Source organism: Schistocerca serialis, chromosome 6 (assembly GCF_023864345.2).
Source record: "Schistocerca serialis cubense isolate TAMUIC-IGC-003099 chromosome 6, iqSchSeri2.2, whole genome shotgun sequence".
Lineage (NCBI taxonomy): Eukaryota > Metazoa > Arthropoda > Insecta > Orthoptera > Acrididae > Schistocerca > Schistocerca serialis.
The window spans coordinates 125,694,296-125,713,041 of record NC_064643.1 but is presented as its reverse complement, the minus strand read 5'-3'; the positions used below and the strand labels follow the sequence as shown (position 1 = coordinate 125,713,041).

Here is an 18,746-nt window from a genome sequence, read left to right as displayed (position 1 = left end):
AACAGTATACCAAATCAGCTCCATTGTCATATCCGACAGATCCCCACTCTACTATTCCAGGAGCTGGGGAGGTATGGGTCTCAGGAACCGTTGCTTTCTGTGACTTTTCGCCAGGTCGCCCACAGATAAGTTAACGTCGATCTGACTGGCACAAACAGAAGCGACACTCACTGCTGAACGCCACAGGTTGCAACTCAGATGTAATGTCTCTTGCAGCGGTCTCTCCACGATATTTTCAGAAATTTTATAAACTATATAACTCAGTACATATCTCGAAATATCTCTTCTTATCTTACCGTTTATCAATGCAAAGTAGTTTCAAGCCCAATTATTCCTTGGAGCGTCCATTTACTCCATGGAATAGCTTCTCTGCTATCTATGTTTTCTCTTATGAAAAGAATGAAGGAATTTCTTGCCGATTTGCCGTGAAGGAAGGAGGATGTATATGTATGTATTGTTGAGCTAGTCACCATCTTGATGAGATTCTGTATGAGAAGGAATTTAATACATGAACTACACTAAAGTAAGTGTGTTCGCGTATTATTTAACTGATTATTATTGACAGTGTCTGCTTACTACGCTGTGTTGCACGGGATCAGTGGGGAACGTCTGATTTAGACTGGACGAACCTGCCGTTTTGTATGCTCAAGATATCCAGTTACTTCAAATAAATAGGCTAACACGGTCTTACCAGCAGATCTCCGGTCTTCCCCATGTGATCACCGAAAGTTAATAATTATTACAAATGTTTTCAGGAGATCGACTGACAATTTTCGTCGCACCGAGACTTCGAAATGGCTTCACTGCCTTATGGAATTTAAGTTAAGCTCAATTTAATCAGGATAGAACAGTATTGAACTGTGTGAATGTGATAAGCCTGCCTTGTGAATGAAAATTCCCTTAACATACGCATGTTTTTACTATCCTGATCAGTGAAGCTAAATCAGGCCGGTGTGAGAGAGGTTTTAAAATTTTAGATCACACACAAAAAAAATATTAAACAGTGCCCCAGTTGACTCTGGGTCTCGACCACGTGAACTCCTGTTCTCAGTGGCGCGGCCTCAGCAGTAAACGACCTAATAACAAAGCGAAGTCTACATGCATCTGCTACAAATCTGTTGCCGACAGTTCGTAGTGACACTCCGCCTTTAAGCGCTGCCCGGACTTTCGTTATTCTCATCCGTTTATCTGTCAGACACAGTCGGAAAGTACTACGAACTTCCTGTGGTGGAGGCTTTCTGGAAAGCCCTTGCCTATTCTCCTTGCCACATTGTTTCCTTAAGTCCACTAGGTCACCATCGCTGTACAGCCAACTGTCTGTCTGATGTGTCGGTAAGATACTCGCATGTGCCGCAGGCCAATGGTTCGAAGTGGTGATGAGCTGCACATGCACATTCCCTGGGCATACTGTGTAGCAACCTGCACCTGAAAAAAATTCAGTAATTTTAGATACATCATTCTTCGTATGTAAGAGTAGCTTTTATCTGTAATGGAAGTCATTCTGCAAAAAGAAGAGATTTTAATAAACGTGCATGCTACTATTAGAGAATAAGTTTGGCAGTGTTTGGTCAAGGTGTTACTTATGTGATGTTTCCAGTCTCCAGCGGTGTAAATAAATAATGTTTCCAAATCCCTGGTTCCAGCAAACGTTATCAGGGCGTTTCTCGTGGTTGTCAGACATTTGCCGAAACTGACAATCCCCTCATGATTATTCCCAAATGGGAACCTTTCTAAACCGCTGCCAGCTCGCTTGGTGATAAGCTGAGAAAAATCGCGACTGTGTAATGGTCTAAACAGTCCATCTGCTCCTTGGAATGCAGAAAGAAAAGTACTAGATAAAAACTCCATTACAACTATATTAGGTTTTTGTTTTGAATGTTGGTATTCCTGTTGCTATGGGGTTATTTATCGATTGTTATTTTTTATCTGTGATTGACTGTTGCTGTGTGAGTTTACATATTGTCATTTTCTCATTTGGAGATAGTGACTGGAGCTGTGGACTTCAGAGAATGGGGTGCGAAGTGGAGAAATCGGAACATTTCCGACGTATTCCTCTGTTTGAGTTCAGTAGGGGGTAACAGCAGCGGAGGCAGTCATAATCATTCGCGCCGTGCTTGAGGAAAACTCTGTTTGAGTTCAGTAGGCGGTAACAGCAGCGGAGGCAGTCATAATCATTCGCGCCGTGCTCGAGGAAAACGCCATTCTACAGAGCACGGCATGAAAACGGTTTTCTCGTTTTAAGGATCATAATTTTGGCATAGCGACTCTCCGCATTCAGGATGACCTTCGGGGTTTCAATGAAGATCATTTAAACACATTAACCTACAATGCTCCCCGTCAGTGTATTCGAGAACTGGCAAATATGATGAACTGTGATCACTCCACCATCGTGCGACATTTGCATGCAATGGGAAAGGTTCAAAAATCAGTTGTCTGCGTACCATATGCTCTAAGCGAAAATCACAAAAACTCTGCGGGTGGCCATATGTGCATCTCTGTTCGTCATCAGCATCTCGTGAACAACACACACCATTCATATATTGCATCGTCAGAAATGATTTCTTTATGCTACCATAAGGAAAAGAAAGAATGGTCGAATCCAAACAAAGCAGCAACTCCTTGTACAAAGACCTGCACCCACCCACATAAGATAATGTTATGCATCTGGTGGAACAGCGATGTTTTGGTGTACTACGAATTGTTTCCCCGAGGTGTAACCATCACGGCTGACATTTATTATCAACAAGTGGGACGTCTTGCAGACTCAGCCCAAGGACAACAACCAGGAAGACTGCGCGAAGTGATGCTATTCCACGGTAACGCCCGCCCGCATTCTCTTCCTAGACTGAAAAATAAAACATACAAGATTTGGGCTGGGAAGTTAATCCCCACCCACCTTATTATCTGATCCTCCGCCCTCTCATTTTCACCTTTACCGCTCTTTATCTTCAAGGAATTTCCTTTCCGGATGAAAATGCCCTCCGGACATGATTCGGCGAGTTCTTCGCCTCAAAACAGCGTTATTTCTACAGTCTCGGAATCGAAAAGTTACCCCAGCGATGGCAGACTGTTGCAAACGTGGAACAGAATATATTATTGATGACTGAAGTCTCTATTACGTGTACCTCTTTTGTTTATTAAACTTCTAAAGAACTCTATGAACCTACGCACCAACCCAGTACTATGTTTACCTGGCGTCCCTGCTATGATCACCATCGCTATATTTGTTCAGAGGTGTGTGCAGTCGGCCAAGAAACTACGGAGGCGAAGAAATGGGGCGGTGAGGAGGGGGGGGGGGGGCGCAATTTGAACACGCAGCCGTTCCAGCACCGACCTTGCGGTGGTCTGTTATTTTCTTTCGGGCTCTCCACGCAACCAGAGATAAATCAGGTGACTGCCCACCCCTGTTTCTCCTCGTTGAGTGGATGGGTGGTCGATTTGGAAGCAGAGGCTCTGTCGCGTGCCAAGAGCGGCCACGGCTGCCAACCTTACTGCGTGTTCTGCTGTGCCCGCTGCTCTCTGTTTCTGGGAATGAGTGTTAGCCATAACATAGCGGAGGGCGCTAACGTAGCGCATGCGGTATACTGCCTGACTGAGCATGACCAAGTGTTGTATTCTATGAGTCGTCTATTGCAAACCGAATCACGATGTTTATAAGAATCATAATAGTTTGTAACCATAAGAGCTTGTAGGTGACAAAGGTGCCACACTAAATGCGGCAATTAAATAACGAGACTGCGTATCACCTATCCCGGATCCTCATAGGCGGAAGTTGGTATTGGAGAGCAGTTGACCCTGAATCTTCAAGAGCAGTCACCATTCGTTTCGTCTTCCTGTCTGCTTTAGCTTGCTTTTGAGCCTTGGTTCTATAGGGCGTTGTTCTGTACTAGTGCCGCGAGGACGGTGAACTCAAAAATCGAGCAGCGCATTAACCTCAGATTTCTAGTGAAATTAAAAAAGTTGCGAATGGAATGTTCTCATTTGCTAAAGGAGGTACTTGGTGACAATACTACGTCCCGTGATCGAGTTTTTGAATGGCGCAAACGGTTTTCAGCAGGTCGAGAAGAGGTTGAAAATAATGATAGTCCCGGTCGGTCTGTGAGTTCAAGGACTGAAGCAGACGTTCAGAACATTAATGAAATTATGCGGAACGACCGACGTCTCAACATTCGGATGATCACTGACATTTTGAACGTCAACAAAGGGCAGTAAGACGGATGTTGCATGATGAAATAAATATAACAGAAGTTTGTGCAAACCTGGTTCCACAATGTCTTATGTATGCAATAGTTTGTAGTGCAGTCACGTAGATGATACAACTTACCCGTTCGTGTTCATTACGTATCAGAAGGCGGGGAACACCCTAGGCTGACAAGCTGCTTATTTTTATTGCACTCACATATTTGCTGCACATTCCTTCATGTGCTGTCTTGCGACTATCAGTAACTAACTGGCCTGTAGTTATTAGCATATAGTCAGTGGTAAAAATTAACTGTCTATAGCGATTGTCCGAGTGTCTCTAGCGGTGCTCAATTGCGCTTCTTTGTTGACCTACTGCATTGTGAGCCTACGAATTCCATTTCTCAGCTAATCCTTAATCAACAAGTCTTTCATCGAAAATCTGTGCTCGTGAAAAATGAATTAAGGTAACATATCTTCTATCTGTTCAAAAGGTAAAACCAGAAACTATAGAATTGTTGAATTATGGAAGAGACGTATTCAGTGGTGTAAACATGGGGGAACGAAATATGTTGAAAGGGTAGGAAGTTAGCTGTAACTATGTTTGCAGTAAGTCTCGTTTCAACAGTAGCATCGTTATTTACTTCTGACACATCGTACATAAACTCACTTGGTCAATTTTTTAAAACAGTACATTAATCGCCTATGAGCGTTGTTAATGGTGCAGAACTTGATACAGGGGATCAAGGGGGACTCCACGACCGACGCAAACCATGTTGTTGGAAAGTGCGAGTATGTATTAGTCGGTCGTGTGGAATCAGACTAGCAAGAAGCGTCGAGGTGTACACGAGACAGAATTGCAGTGAGGAGTCGTCCTGTTAAAACTTATCCATCACCGAACCGTGAACGAAGTTGCCCGATTTGTTGGCGTATCAACGTGGACTGTCAGACCTGTCTTCAAGGAATGGTCCACCACTCACAAGCACATAACACGGCGCAAAAACAGTGCTCGCGAAAATACTCTAACCGATAGGGACCGGTCACGAGCGTCACGCCTTGTGAGTGACTTTTGGTTTCAATACCGACAGGAATCGCTGTTGTCAGTGAATGTAGCTCCATCGACTGATTTCAGAGCGAACCTTGCAAAGATAAATGCATTCAACGGACATTTGGTGTCGACTATCTGTGGAAGGGCGTTCTTGCACGTCTTCAGTGGAGCAAACAACATACAAACTGGACAGTAGCCCATTATAGGCGTGCAGTGTGGTACGACTAGTCGCGAATTTCCGTTTTCAAATTGGTGAAGAGGTCGTGTGAACCGACAGCCCAATAAATCGTTGAAGCCACACTATGTGGAGTGCGAAGTCCAGCTCGGATGTGCTTCTGTGATGTTTTGGGGGTGTCTTTCGTGCAATGACGTGGGCCCTCTCATTCATTCACATTACCGTGCAGATGGACAAGGGTGCTCGGTGCTTAAAATCCTCGGTGACCATGTGATGCTGTTCCCTCTACATCTTCCAACGTGAAAATAGCTGACAGAGTTGCACATATACGTTCTGGTTTGACGAACACTCAAAGAACGCTGTCGCATCTCAAGTTGTCCGCTACGTCACCCGATGTGAATCCCGTAGAATCTGTCGGGGTCTATCTCGAACGGCGGGTGAAACGTAACACTCAACATCCCAGGAGTTTACTACCTTTACGGGATCTAATCATCAGTGGATGGCTTCAGGTGGATACGGCACACCTGAATAAACTTGTCGCCTCTCCTCCTCGCCAGAGTGGGATCATTATCAAGTCTAGCTGCGCTCTTGCACGGTATGAGCGTGATGTGTCCTAGGGTTGACAAAAGTTTTGGCCAGTGTAAATACCTCAGTGTCGCTTGATGAAATCCTTCCACTCAGGCATGTTCACAGTCTCTTAACGGGATGGACTTGTGATAATGACAGTGACAAATTGTTGCCAACTATCGACGGCGTATAAATGATTCCGTAATCGAAGATAGTGTAGTTCATATCCTGGTGCTGCATTTTGAAGGGCCCATCACTTCATAACGCGGCCGTTGGGATTTACAACTTAATTATGCTGTTAAGTTAAAAAATGTTAATGAGGATGCATCGGACTACTCAACACCGTGTTATGACTGATATACTGCAAGCACATACGTCTGTAGAATCTTACTTTTTCGCGTGTTTCCAGAATTTTGAAGTTGGAATTTGAAAAGAGAGAAAACATTGAAGACGATTGGAAGACTGACGGAAATATTGCTAGTGACATAACACACAGCAGCACTGAATTACATAATGATATGGTATAGTAATAAACATCACTCACACAACCTTCCATGCGATCTACGCTATTAATCATACACTAGGCAAAATTGACATTAATATGACGGATACCGTGCAACTAATGGGGCCTGCAATTTTTCTGCTGCGGCTATATAATTTTGTTAACCTACTTTAACCGTATTGAAGTGCTAAAATTAGGCCTACTCTTGCTTCGTAGTTATAGGTTGTGGAATGAAATTAAGCGAGTTCCTCACACTGTCATATATTTATATACAAAGAAACACGGAAATTTCCATTTAGAAGCTGCACTTTACAATACTTCATGAGAGACGTATCTGTTTCGATGCGTTGCTGATGTGGACGTTCCTTAAGGTTTGTGGAATCTCTGTGGTACATTTGCATCTCGCTATCCAGGGCGATATATTTCTTTTTATTTCACCAATTTATTGCCTCGGCAGTTACGAGAAGCCACTCATTTCTTCCAGGTAATATGTTTTCATTCCACTGCACTTCAAGTAACACACACCTCCACATTGCCAGACTGCCACAGACTACTACTTCCTATGCCGGTCCCCGGCACGAATCTGGCCGCTGCATTAGTGTAGAGGTCCGATATGCCGGCCTTGTCTGTTGATAGTTTTTAAGGCGGTTTTCCATATACGTCGGCGAACGCGGATTGGTTCCCCTTATTCCTCCTCAGTTACACTATGTCGGTGATTGTACTCAAACACTTTCTACACGTAATTACTCTACCACACAGACATTGGGGCTCCTCCCATCTGGTGTGAGACGTTCCAGGGGGGAGGGGGGTGGGGGGGGTACACTGGCGGGCCCAACCGCACAATAACCCTGCGTTCGGTGTGGGGCGGCGGTGTGGTGAGTGGACTGCTGTAGCCTGTTGTAGGGTTGTGAACCACTGAGGGCTACGGGGACGAAGCGTCTCCGTCCTTTCTAGGTCCCCAGTTCCATACAGTACAATACTTCCTATGTTGCTTAACCAGAGCAGTTCTCTCACAGGCCTTACAAGCCGTTTTCATGCATTTGTTTCTTTTTACTGCACATTCTACAGTGTCTGTGTTGTTTAACTTTTGAGAGAATATATCACAAAAATATTAACAGTAACACTGTTGATTGAAAAAAATGAAAATATTTAAGCGAAATGTTTGCAACACCACTAACAGAAGGCTTCAGTTGTTGCATTTATACAACTTTGGAACATACATCAAACTACCTCACATTCAATTAGAAAATGGAACCACAAATTAAGCACTGAAAGGCTTAAGTGGAACGTTTTCAATGCCTCAGAAGTCTCGTGCAATTTCTTCTTTAACCTTTCTCCAGTAAGTCACACACCAACATAGCCGTGTGCGTTAAAGCGCCGCTTTCAGGACAGGGAGGTGTACCGATCCCCAATCGAATTAATCGGATTAACAACTATCGTCGGCGTGGCGGCCAGCATGGCTGTGGCTTTTAGGCGGTTTCCCACATCCCGTTAAGTGAATTATTAAATTTTATTGAAGTTTGATACTAGGTGGAATAGATTTGTCATAGCTGGCTGTCCCAAGGACCTCAGTAATTCTGAGGGAATATCGTCTACTACACAGGCCTTGTTTCTGCTGTATCAAATTCTTCTCGCAGGATTATATCTCCCATCTCATCTTCACCTACACCATCTTCTCTGGTTCCATCAATTTATCTAGGATCGAATTTCTTTATTTTCTACTTTTTCTACTTCTTCAGTTTTAATCTACAGTACATAACCAAGAAACTGTGGTCAGAGTCCATATCTTCGTCTAGAAATGTCTCACAGTTTAGAATTTGGTTTAGAAAACTCTATCTTACGACTACATAATCAATCTGAAACCTTCCAGCGTCCTCTGGTCTCTTCAATAGATACAATATTCTTTCATTATTCTGAAAGCAAGCGTTATCGATGATTCAATTATGCTCTGTTAAAAATTGTACCAGGAGGCTTCCTCCGTCATTGCCTTTCCACAGTACATGTTCTCCTATTATTTTCCTTATCTGCTTTATCCTACTATCGAATTCAAGTCCCAACTATCACATTTAAATTTTCATCTACTTTAAATATCTGAATAACTTCCCTTATTTCATCACATATTCTTTCAACATTGTCATCATCCGCGATCTTAACTGGTATATAAACTTGTGCTACTGTGAATAGGTTCGGTTCGGTTGTTTGAGGGAGCAGACCAAACAGGGAGGCCATCGGTCTCATCGGATTAAGGAAGGAAGTCGGCCGTGCCATTTCAAAGGAATTATCCCGGCATTTGCCTGGAGCGATTTAAGGAAATCACGGAAAACATAAATCAGGATGGCCGGACGAGGGATTGAACCGTCGTCCTTCCGAATGCGAGTCCAGTGTGCTAGCCACTGCGCCACCTCGCACGGTGAGAATAGGTATTAGCTTCGTGTCTATCTTCACTACGATAATACGCTCACTACGCTGCACATAGTACCTTATTTGCATTCCTATTTTCTTATTCCTTATTAGGCTCTGAGCACTATGGGACTTAACATCTGTGGTCATCAGTCCCCTAGAACTTAGAACTACTTAAACCTAACTAACCTAAGGACATCACACACATCCATGCCCGAGGCAGGATTCGAACCTGCGACCGTAGCAGTGGCGCGGTTCCGGAATGAGCGCCTAGAACCGCTAGACCACCGCGGCCGGCCCTTATTAGGCCTACTCCTGCGTTACCCTTCTCTGATTTTGTGGTGATAACCCTGTAATGACCTGGCTAAAAGTCCTGTACTTCCTGCTTTCGCACTTTACTAATTCCCACTGTATCTAACTTCAAACTATTCACTTCCTTTTTTCAGATTCTGTAATCTACCTACCTGCTTAAGGGATGTAATATTACATGCTCCGACTGGAAGAGTGCCAGTTTTGCTTTTCCTGATAACGACATCCTCCTGAGTAGTTCCCGCCCGGAGATCTGAATAAGATACTGTTTTGCTTCCAGAACACTTTGTCAAAGAGGCTGTAGTTATCATTAACCCATACATCACAGATGCATGTCCTCACGATAAAAATTAACATGGATGTAGTTTGATTTCGGTTTCAGTTTTTCGTAGTACCATCTCAACAAGGCCATGTTGACTAACGTTACAAGGCGACATCAGTCATACCGACTGTTGCTCTTGCTACCACCAAAAAGGCTGCTGCCCCTCTTCAGGTACCACGGGTTAGTCTGGCCTCTCCACCGATACCCCCACGTTTTTGTTGCACCTATCTGTATCGTTGGGGCACAGAAACCTCCCCACCCCTACAAGGTCCATTGTCTTGGTGAAACAGCACACGTGCAGCCCTTCCCAGACGTTTTTGTTGCAATGCAGGAAGGAATTTGTTCTTCAAAACATTTTCGTAGGATGCACCTGTTACCGTAGTGCCCTTTGGAACGCAATGGGTAAGGATTACGCCCTCGCTGTCCCAGAACATGGACACCATCCTTTTCAGCACTGGCGGTTACCCGAAATTTTTTTGGTGGCAGTGAATCTGTGTGCTTCCATTGATGTGACTGGCACTTTGTTTCTGGATTGAAAAATGGCATCCACGTCTCAACCATTGTCACAACCGACGAAAAGAAAGTCCCATTCGTGCTGTCGTTGCGCGTCAACATTGCTTGGCAACATGCCACACGGGCAGCCATGTGGTCGTCCGTCAGCATTCGTGGCACCCACCTGGATGACACTTTCGCATTTTCAGGTCGTCATGCAGGATTGTGTGCACAGAACCCACAGAAATGCCAACTCTGGAGGCGATCTGTTCAATAGTCATTCGGCAATCCCCCAAAACAATTCTCTCCACTTTCTCGATCACGTCGTCAGACCGGCTTGTGCGAGCCTGAGGTTGTTTCGGTTTGTTGACACACAATGTTCTGCCTTCATTAAACTGTCGCACCCACGAACGCACTTTCGACACATCCATAACTCCATCACCACTCCTTCAACTGTCGATGAATATCAATTGGTTTCACACCACGCAAATTCAGAAAACGAATGATTGCATGCTGTTCAAGTAAGGAAAACGTCGCCATTTTAAGTATTTAAAACAGTTCTCATTCTCGCCGCTGGCGGTAAAATTTCATCTGTCGTACGGTGCTGCCATCTCTGGGACGTATTGACAATGAATGCGGCCTCATTTTAAAACAATGCGCATGTTTCTATCTCTTTCCAGTCCGGAGAAAAAAAATCGGAGGCCTTAGAACTTGAATGCACCTCGTAGTTTACAAGATCATCACCAAACACTGAATTTGTGAGTTTACTCTGGACCATGATTGACTGCCGCTTTGAGCACGTGGTATATTTATAAACGGTAGAATTACAGAAATTACAAAATGGTAAAATACAGGATTATAGCATTTGGGATATAAAACATAAAAAAGTGAAAGAGTCATATATGCAATAGAAAGTGAAGTAAATTTGCTTAACCAAAAGCTGTGTAATTGGAATATGATAAAATAAAATGTACAATTTTTAAGAGGGAAGTTTTAACGTACACATGAATTCCCAAAATTCACAAAAAAATTCCTAGAAAGTGAAATTTTCTAATTGGAATAATTACTAGAATAACTTCTTGTTTTAATAAAAGTATACATTTGTGGAAGGAGAAAAATCGAGGCTACAGAATTGTAATACTGGATTTTGAAAATAATTCTGTTTTAAGACTGGAACGCTCTAGAATTTAAAATTAGAATACGAATAACATTTGAAATATCAAGGTTTTGGGAAAAGTGAAACTTTCCTTTGAAAAAGGAAACTGAAGGATTTCAAATAAGCCATGTTAATCGCAATACCAAAAGTTTTTACTGGGGTTGAGCTTTAACGTGCACATGGTTTACAGATATCGTAAATTATGAATACTTCTTTCAATTAACTAGTTTTACATGAACTATTTGTAGTACTAGCATGAGTAATGAGAAAATTATACTGTGAATAATGATGGTTAGTGGTACATAGGTTTCGGCACGTTGCATCTTGCACGTCTCAAGTACTGAAGAGAGGACTTTTTTAAATTTTTGCACCAAAGCTGCTACTTATTTTTTGGCTGACTGGTTTCGGACGTTGCCCATTTTTACAAGCCACGTTTCACAAAGAACGAAATTTTTATGAGTGGAAGAGCTTATGTTAACACACTTTAGATGTAGGTTGGATCTTCAAAAAATGGTTCAAATGGCTCTGAGCACTATGGGACTTAAAACATCTGAGGTCATCAGTCCCCTAGAACTTAGAACTACTTAAACCTAACTAACCTAAGGACATCACACACATCCATGCCCGAGGCAGGATTCGAACCGGCCACCGTAGCAGTCGCGCGGTTCCGGACTGCGCGCCTAGAACAGCTATACTACCGCGGCCGGCTGGTTGGATCTTCATTACAACATGATATATTACTGTAGTACAGTATGTCAGTATATGAGCATAAGGTTTTTTTGTCTTAATTATGCTACCTTCATCATTCAGCATGATCTGATCCAAATGACATCATATGTCATACGTAATAGAGGATTTGTTCTCGTTAGAGTCCACTGTGTGTCGATCAGCATTTTTTTTTTAATTTTAGTTCTGTTTACTGTAGGTGTTAGGGTAAATTTGACAAATGTTGATACAAAGAATTTTATTGCGTGGTGTTATAGAATCTCTGAAATATCCCATTTATCCTGTGATTTAATATCACTGACTTTGCTCCGCTTGAGACACAGTGCTCCATCACATTACATTTATCTAGTAGATTTTCATTTTATTTTTAGCACTATTTAAGATTAGAGACACTAATTCATTTGTATTTCAATGGAATCTACGTACGACAATATTGCAGCCCTTTTATAAGTGAATTTTCAGTGAACAGTTTTGAGTCTCGTATTAGGACAGTGGGTCATATCGTGCTGGATAATGAATGTACCACAATTAACACAAATATAATCAAAATATCCACGGGTATGCTGCCGGTCTATAGTGTCCAACGGGCACAATATTTCGGCGATCAAACATGTCGCCATCATCAGGTGATCTGACGGACTGAGCTCCTGTGAACGTGCCGGCACAGAGATCCGTACGCTATGGCTGCTCAGAGGGAACTGGGTTCGGTCGCGGCGGCGGACGATTTAAATACCCTCCGCCCGCGGCGCGCTCCCTCCGCCGTCCGCGCCCAGGGCCACGGTCGCGCGGTGGAACAGATTGCGACGGCGTCTGAGATGACGTCGGTGTGATGGCTCTGTCCGCCGTGGTCGTCACAACTATACGTCTGCTCGATTTACTCTTGATTAACCCGATCGCTGGTTCCCAAGCCTTGCTAAGATTATAGCCACAGTCACGGTTTATGAGGTCGTCATTGGTGCGAATTTCGATGGCCTCTCTAACAACGCTGTCCCAGTATCTCGACGTCTGTACCAGAATCTTCGTGCGGTCATACTCCATGGCGTGATTTTCCGACAAACAATGTTCAGCGACCGCCGACTTGCTCGGATACATCAGTCGAGTGTGCCTCTGGTGTTCACGGCATCGATCCTCGACGGTACGCATCGTCTGACCAATATACGACTTGCCACATTGACACGGAATCTGGTACACGCCGGCCTTCCTCAAACCGAGGTCATCTTTGGCGCTCCCCACCAGTGCACGAGTTTTATTTGGAGGACAAAACACAGTTCCGACCCGATGTTTCTTCAGAATGCGGGCGATTTTTCCCGAGAGTGCGCCTGTGTATGGAATAAATGCAGTGCCTACCTCCTCCCTCGTGACTTCATCCATCTCAACAGGTTGTGCTGCAGTGGTTGGGCGGAGAGCACGTTGAATCTGCCACTCTGAGTACCCATTTTTTCGAAATACAGTTCTCAGATGTTCCAATTCCTGGGGTAGACTGTCTGCGTCAGAGATAGTGCGCGCCCTATGTACTAGAGTTTTAAGTACCCCATTCCTCTGTGAAGGGTGGTGGCAGCTGTCTGCATGCAAATACAGATCAGTGTGCGTAGCCTTCCGATACACCCCATGACCTAGGGTGCCGTCAGCCCTTCTCTTGACCAAGACGTCAAGGAAAGGTAATTTACCCTCCGTTTCAGTCTCCATAGTGAATTTGATGTTGGGGTGTATGGAGTTTAGATGTGTAAGGAAGACAAGGAGTTTATCCATACCATGTGGCCAGATGACGAACGTATCGTCAACGTAACGGAAAAAGCAAGTAGGTTTCCATACGGATGACGACAGGGCTTCCTCCTCGAAGTTCTCCATGTACAAATTCGCTACCACCGGTGAGAGTGGGCTACCCATGGCTACTCCCTCCGTTTGTTCGTAGTATTCTCCATTAAAAAGAAAATACGTGGAAGTCAAGACATGCCTAAAAAGTTCAGTGGTCTTCTCGTCAAACTTCTGACTAATCAATTCTAGTGACTCTCGCAGGGGTACCCTCGTAAACAAGGAAACGACGTCCTTGTTTACGAGGGTACCCCTGCGAGAGTCACTAGAATTGATTAGTCAGAAGTTTGACGAGAAGACCACTGAATTTTTTAGGCATGTCTTGACTTCCACGTATTTTCTTTTTAATGGAGAATACTACGAACAAACGGAGGGAGTAGCCATGGGTAGCCCACTCTCACCGGTGGTAGCGAATTTGTACATGGAGAACTTCGAGGAGGAAGCCCTGTCGTCATCCGTATGGAAACCTACTTGCTTTTTCCGTTACGTTGACGATACGTTCGTCATCTGGCCACATGGTATGGATAAACTCCTTGTCTTCCTTACACATCTAAACTCCATACACCCCAACATCAAATTCACTATGGAGACTGAAACGGAGGGTAAATTACCTTTCCTTGACGTCTTGGTCAAGAGAAGGGCTGACGGCACCCTAGGTCATGGGGTGTATCGGAAGGCTACGCACACTGATCTGTATTTGCATGCAGACAGCTGCCACCACCCTTCACAGAGGAATGGGGTACTTAAAACTCTAGTACATAGGGCGCGCACTATCTCTGACGCAGACAGTCTACCCCAGGAATTGGAACATCTGAGAACTGTATTTCGAAAAAATGGGTACTCAGAGTGGCAGATTCAACGTGCTCTCCGCCCAACCACTGCAGCACAACCTGCTGAGATGGATGAAGTCACGAGGGGGGAGGTAGGCACTGCATTTATTCCATACACAGGCGCACTCTCGGGAAAAATCGCCCGCATTCTGAAGAAACACCGGGTCGGAACTGTGTTTTGTCCTCCAAATAAAACTCGTGCACTGGTGGGGAGCGCCAATGATGACCTCGGTTTGAGGAAGGCCGGCGTGTACCAGATTCCGTGTCAATGTGGCAAGTCGTATATTGGTCAGACGATGCGTACCGTCGAGGATCGATGCCGTGAACACCAGAGGCACACTCGACTGATGTATCCGAGCAAGTCGGCGGTCGCTGAACATTGTTTGTCGGAAAATCACGCCATGGAGTATGACCGCACGAGGATTCTGGTACAGACGTCGAGATACTGGGACAGCGTTGTTAGAGAGGCCATCGAAATTCGCACCAATGACGACCTCATAAACCGTGACTGTGGCTATAATCTTAGCAAGGCTTGGGAACCAGCGATCGGGTTAATCAAGAGTAAATCGAGCAGACGTATAGTTGTGACGACCACGGCGGACAGAGCCATCACACCGACGTCATCTCAGACGCCGTCGCAATCTGTTCCACCGCGCGACCGTGGCCCTGGGCGCGGACGGCGGAGGGAGCGCGCCGCGGGCGGAGGGTATTTAAATCGTCCGCCGCCGCGACCGAACCCAGTTCCCTCTGAGCAGCCATAGCGTACGGATCTCTGTGCCGGCACGTTCACAGGAGCTCAGTCCGTCAGTTCACCTGATGATGGCGACATGTTTGATCGCCGAAATATTGTGCCCGTTGGACACTATAGACCGGCAGCATACCCGTGGATATTTTGATTATCAAATACGCCGGGAGAAACTCAAGAATCACAACACAAATATATTTTATTTCCCAATACTGACATGCTACAGTAAGGTATAACTACAGTTATGACATGTTGTAACGCAAATACGAGCTGCATCTGGTGTGTGATTACATAAAGAGAGCTGTCCTCAGTAAGTATATCCCAAATACAAAATACGAGGGTGGAGCTAGAGCCTAGCCTGTGCCTGCAACGCTTCATCATTATCAGACTGATGATGTGAAAGGTCTTCTTTAAGTTTAGGAAACAGATGAAATTCAGATGGGGCCAAGTAGGGACTGTGTGGAGGATGATCGATGACACTGAATCCAAGGCGTCGGTTTGTTGCAGATGACACAGAGCTCCTGTGCGGTCATGCTGAAGGACAGGTTGCTCCATGTGTGGGTTAACTCTTGTGCAGTTAGGAACTGCATTACGGCATGCTGTTTCTCACGTACCTAAGTAGTTATGTGACAGACCGCCATCTTACACACTACAGTTCGGATCCTTCTAGTGGCAAAGGGCTGCAAATATGGAGACATGAAGAATGAAGATGTAGAATGCTTTATTTAAAAAGTCTGAAGAGCATTCGCATAAAATACTCGGAGACATTACTTTTGAACGCACACTCGTAAAACTGGCCGGAGAATATTTCATGCACCTTAAGAAAGGCAGCCCACCTTACATCATCCATCCTGGGTAAGGCTGCCTACCTTAAGGTGCATGAAATACTTTCCAGACCAGTCTTACTTCCCTTATCCTGCATTTATTGCTGATTGTCACTACATCTAACTTCGTACACGCTCCTAGCTATCAAAATTGCCACACTCCGTACGTGACAGGCAACAAATGTGGAATGCCGTGAAGTATACTACATGTCTGGATTCACGCAACCACACAATCTTCACTGTGCAACAGAGTAAAGGAAACCCTGTAATTCACACCCATTCCGACACATAATTTTGAAAGTCTCTGTAATGCTGCGAAAGCGTGGCGCCCTGCGACGTGAACGCTCTGGCTCGACGGCACTCCAGACAGCAAGGTGTCGATACAATCGAAAAAAAGGTAGCAGCTCAGAAGTTCATGTAACGCGTAAGGTGGACGGTGTGTTAATTATGTCACATAGACACCAAATTTCACCACAATTCCGCCCAGTGCCACAGTGGACGTATTACAATATCAGAAGGTCGTCACAGCCCCCCTTACCCACATTTCATGCCTTGTTTTGACGCCTCTGCGATGGATGCCCGAACCGTGACTCCCAGAGCTGAGCTCAGGCTATTTTCTTATGAGTGACAGCGGGAAACATAACGGACACACCTCCACTAAGAATCATCACCAGAAGCCAACATGGGGTGACATGCAAGGCGGCAATGAAATCACACCTTTCCCTGGGGCGTTGATTGCCAGGCACTACCCTCTGCCAGGCACTTAAATGTGATTTGTAGAGTATCCGTGTGGATATAGATGTAGATTTCCACGCATTTCGCGGTCGAAAACGACAGTTCACAGTGGAGCGAACAACATGATATCGTTCTTGGCAACCTTTGGCACTGCTGACAGCATCGGGAGTTTCAACCCTTCTCTAAGGCAGTTACGGGGCTGCATCCCCATCGAACGTGACTGCACCCGTTGAACGCAGCGCAGACACAGTTTTCGCTATCGCGTACGGGTTGCGTCCACTAGGGACCGTTCAAAACCATTCGACGAAATTCGAACGTGACCCGAAGCAGCAATGGGTGCTTAAATTTTGTAAGTACTCCAATTATCTTTCTGTGTCGTAACCTTGCGCGGATGCGACATTTAGATACACTATGTGATCAAAGCATCCGTACACCCCCAAAAACATAAGTTTCTCATATTAGGTGGATTGTGCTGCCACCTACTGCCAGGCACTCCATATCAGCGACCTTATTAGTTCAAAAATGGTTCAAATGGCACTGAGCACTATGGGACTTAACTTCTGAGGTCATCAGTCCCCTAGATCTTAGAACTACTTAAACCCAACTAACCTAAGGACATCACCCACATCCATGCCCCAGGCAGGATTCGAATATGCGACCGTAGCGGTCGCGCGGTTCCAGACTGTAGCGCCAGAACCGATCGTCCACCCTGGCCGGCGACCTCATTAGTCATTAGACATCGTGAGAGAGCAGAATGGGACTCTCCGCGGAACCTACGGATTTAGAACGTGGTCAGGTTATTGGGTGTCACTTGTTTCATACGGCTGCACGCGAGATTTCCACACTCCTAAACTTCCCTGGATCCACTGTTCCCGATGTGATAGTGAAATGGAAACGTAAAGGGACACTTACTGCACAAAAGCGTACAGGACGACCTCGTCTGTTGACTGACAAGGACACACAACAGTTAACGAGGGGCGTAACGTGTAATAGGCAGACATCTATCCAGACCACCACACAGGGATTCCAAACTCCATCAGGATCCACTGCAAGTTCTATGGCAGTTACGCGGGAGGTGAGAAAATTTGGATTTCATGGTCGAGCGGCTGCTCATAAGCCACACATCACGCCAGTAAATGCCAAACGACGCCTCGCTTGGTGTAAAGGAACGTAAACATTGGACGATTCAACAGTGGAAAACCGTTGAGTGGAGATTGGACGGTCGAAAACCGTTGTGTGGGGTGACGTATCACGGTACACAATCTGGCGATCCGATGGCAGGATGTGGGTTTGGCGAATGCCCGATGAACATCATCTGCCAGGTGTCTAGTATCAACAGTAAAATTCGGAGGCGATGGTGTGGTGTGGTCGTGTTTTTCATGGAGGGGGATTGCACCCCTTGTTTTGCGTGGCACGGCCACATCACAGGCCTACATTGATGTTTTAAGCACCTTCTTGCTTCCGACTGTTAAAGAGCAATTCGGAGTTGGCGATTTCATCTTTCAACACGATCGAGCAGCTGTTCATAAGCACGGCCTGTGGCGGAGTGGTTACACGACAATAACATCCCTGTAATGGACTGACCTGCACAGAGTCCTGAGCTGAATCCTATAGAACACCTTTGGGATGTTTTGGAACGGCGACTTCGTGCCAGACCTTACCGACCGATATTTATACCTCTTCTGAGTGCAGCACTCCGTGGAGAATGGGTTGCCATTCCCCAGGAAACCTTCCAGCACCTGATTTAACGTACGCCTGCGGGATTGGAAGCTGCGATGAAGGCTAAGGGTGGGCCAACACCATATCATTCTCCAGCCTTACCGATGGCGGTCACGCATAGCCCTCCTTACGCTAACGTTGACATCGTTTAACTTGTGTTTGTCTGAGAGGTTTTGGCTGCGTTTAAATTTGCAGTGACGCTCTC

At 45.2% G+C, this 18,746-nt stretch overlaps 1 protein-coding gene across 3 annotated transcripts in view; it reads left to right on the top strand.

Annotated features, from left to right (window-relative positions):
- The window catches only part of LOC126483960 (inactive dipeptidyl peptidase 10), a 1,424,293-nt gene that overhangs the window by 1,127,005 nt on the left and 278,542 nt on the right, over nt 1–18,746 (top strand). The window lies entirely within an intron of this gene.